The sequence below is a fragment of the Bison bison genome, unplaced genomic scaffold, assembly GCF_000754665.1.
Source record: "Bison bison bison isolate TAMUID 2011002044 unplaced genomic scaffold, Bison_UMD1.0 scf7180017864367, whole genome shotgun sequence".
Lineage (NCBI taxonomy): Eukaryota > Metazoa > Chordata > Mammalia > Artiodactyla > Bovidae > Bison > Bison bison.
Window position 1 is genome coordinate 40,902 of NW_011494939.1, and position 3,588 is coordinate 44,489.

Here is a 3,588-nt window from a genome sequence, read left to right on the forward strand (position 1 = left end):
CTAACCTAAAACTCCACAAAAGCAAGACAGATATATATGCTATCTATGAGAGACCCTCTTCCAACATAGGAACACATACAGACCGCAAGTGAGGGGATGGAAAAAGATACTACATGCAAATGGAAATCAAAAGAAAACTGGAGGAACAATACTCACAGCAGACAAAATAGATTTTAACATAAAGACTGCTACAAAAGATAAGGAAAGGCATTACATAATAATCAAGGAATCAATCTAAAGAGAAGATATAACAATTGTAAATATTTTTGAACCCAACAAGGAGAACCTCAGTAAATACAGGAAACACTAACAACCATAAAAGGGGAAAGCAACAGTAACACAACAATAGTGGGGAACATTAACACCTCACTTACACCAATGGACAGATCACTCAGACTGAAATGTAATAAGGAAACAGAAGCCTTAAATGACACATTAGGCCAGATAAACTTAATTGATATTTATAAAACATTCAATCTGAAAGCAGTAGAATAAACTTTCTTCTCAAGTGCACATGGAACAGGATATCTAGGATATCCTGTTGGATATCCAGGATAGACAGACCACATCCTGGGTCACAAATCAAGCTTTGGTAAATTTAAGAAAATTGAAATCACATCAAGCATCTTTTCCAACTACCATGCTATGAAATTGAAATCAACTACATGAAGAAGAAAACTATAAAAGGCATAAACACATGGAGGCTAAAGAGTATGCTACAAAACAACCAATGGTCCAGGTTCGATGCACGATACTGGATGCTTGGGGCTAGTGCACTGGGACGACCCAGAGGGATGGTATGGGGAGGGAGGAGGGAAGAGGGTTCAGGATGGGGAACACATGTATACCTGTGGCAGATTCATTTTGATATTTGGCAAAACTAATACAATTTGAAAAGTTTAAAAATAAAATAAAATTTAAAAAAAAAAGAAAAGTAATTAAAAAAAAAGAAATCAAAGAAGAAATTTTAAAAAATATCTAGGTTATGATAAAAACTCTCCAGAAAGTGGGCATAGAGGGAAACTACTTCAATATAATTAAGACCATATACGGCAGACCTACAGTAGCAATCATTCATGATGGTAAAAAACTGAAACCATTCTCTCCAATATCAGGAACAAGACAAAGATATCTGTTCTCACCACTGTTATTCAACATGTTGGGTTTTCCAAGAAGTTTGTTCAGGTTTTTCCATTACATCTTACAGAAAAATCTGAACATTTTTGGCCAACCCAATAGATTTGGATGTCCTAGCCATAACAATCATAGGGGGGGAAAAAAGGAATCAAAATTGGAAAGGAAAAAGCAAAACTGTCACTGTTTGCAGGTGACATGACACTATGCACAGAAAATCCTAAGGAGGCAACTAGAAAAAGACTGGTGCTACTCTAAGAATCTGGCAAATTTGCAGAATACAAAATTCATGCACAAATGCCTCCTGCATTCCTATACACTAGCAATAAAAGAACAGAAAGAGAAATTAAGGAAACAATACCATTTACCACTGTAATAACAACAGCAAAATACTGAGGAATAATCCTAACTGAAGACACAGAAGACCAGTACTCAGAAAACTATGATACTGATGAGGGGGGAAAGGAAGATGATGGAGGAATAAGACAGGGAGATCACTTTCTTACCCACAAATACATCAGAAATTCATTTGCATATGAAACAACTCTTACAGTACACCTTTAGAACACTAGTAGAAAACCCTAGACTTCCAAAAATGCAAGTCAATCTCTTTAGAATGAGGTAGGGCAAAAGACAAAGATAAAAAAAGAGAAAAAGTATTTCTGGACAGGGACCTGCACCCTGTCATGAAGGGTGTCATGAAGGAGAAAATTTTTGCAAACTCAGAAACCCCTTCATGAGTGAGGACAGGAGGGAACTTCAGAACCTCAGAGAGCAGCACAACAGAAGGTTCCCAGAAGGCAAAATGAAGAGGATTCACCACAGAGTTTGTTTCTGAACAGCACTTCCACCTGAGAAGTGGCTCACATGCTTGTGCACATAGGAGAAAGTGGGGCCCAGAGTGCCAAGGCTCAGGCTAGGGTATCAGACCCCAGGGAGAGGACCATGGTTGACTGCCATGAAGATACTCTGAGAGAGCTAGTACAACAGCTGAGGGAATCCAGGGAAAAGACTGGGTGTCACAGAGAGGCAGGATATCATTGTCATTGGGACACTTTAATTCCACGTACATTCATGATGGCTGTATGCCAGGGTGGCCACCAAAACCAGCAAAACCAGTAGGAGTGCCAGCAGTAGAATAAGAAGTGACTTGCAATTTACAACCCCAGAGCAGCAAACGTAAACCACTAGCCACTGTCAAAACCAGAGAAAGTGCCTGAGGCAGCAGACAAAATGCCACCTCTGTGATCCTGATCCCAGAGTTGGCAGCTGCTACCAATCTGTGATTATGCACAGGTTACTGCCAACACCTTCCTGGGAGCCCAAGAAGCTTGGTTTTCCTGGGGACCCACGACATTGGGCCAAATCCTCTGGAAGAGTGCACAACCCACCTCAGACTAACAACAACCAGCTAGTTTCTACCACTGGAGGCACTCAGTGGTACATCTCAATTGCAGCTGCCTTACCACTCCCTATCCCCAGTCTGAGTGAACAAGGGAGCCCTAATAAGCCTCAAACTTTGGCTCCTCTTTCCTCAGGAGCCAAAACTGGAGGACAGCCTACAAGCAGAGCCAGGCCCCAAACCAAACCAGAACACTAGGGAATGTGTAACCGAAAAAGAGAAATGGAATTAGTTACTGTAGTCGCAGGGGCAGTGTATTAAATATCCACAATCAGCTTGAGATTGTGGACTTTAGGGACAACTGTAGACTTTGAGAGCAAGTACAAGGTGGAGTAAGGCCAGATTTGAGAATGAGTTGGCCCCACACTGCTAACAACAGGTCCAGAGACTTTCCTAGAAATATTGGAAGATTTTGGTGTGAGTGTCTTTAGGTATTCTTGGCTGTTGAGTGTTGCTTTCACAAATAGTCTTGGGATATTGTCTTCTGTGCTGTGTGGCCTATGATGTCTTGGTGCTACAGTAGGGGGTTGGGTCTGAACTCCTGACATGGGAGACCAGTCTACAGGACTCTGAATCACCAGGGAACTCCTAACCCATGAAATATTAATTTGTGAGTGTTTTCCCAAAGGCTTCCACTTCAACAATAAGACAAGGCCCCATCCAAAGGCAGCAAGCTGCAGTGCTGAATGTCCCGTGCAATCCTTCAGCAAAAATAGGGCCACAAAACTTTACATTAGCAGACAAGCTGCCTAAAGCCATAACAAATCCATAGACACCTAGACACCCCAAAACTCACTACTGGACACAGCACTACCCTTCAGAGAGACAAGATCCAGCTTCACCCACAAGAATACAGGCACAAGTGCCACCAATCAGGAAACCTTCAGAAGGCACTGGTCCAGCACCACCCATGGAGGGCAGACTCCACACGTAAGAGGAACTATGACCTTCCATTCTGCAGAAAGGGGACCCAAAGCACAGCAAATTAAACAAAATGAAAAGACAGAAAAACATGCAGCAGATGAAAAAACATGGTAAAAACACACAACCAA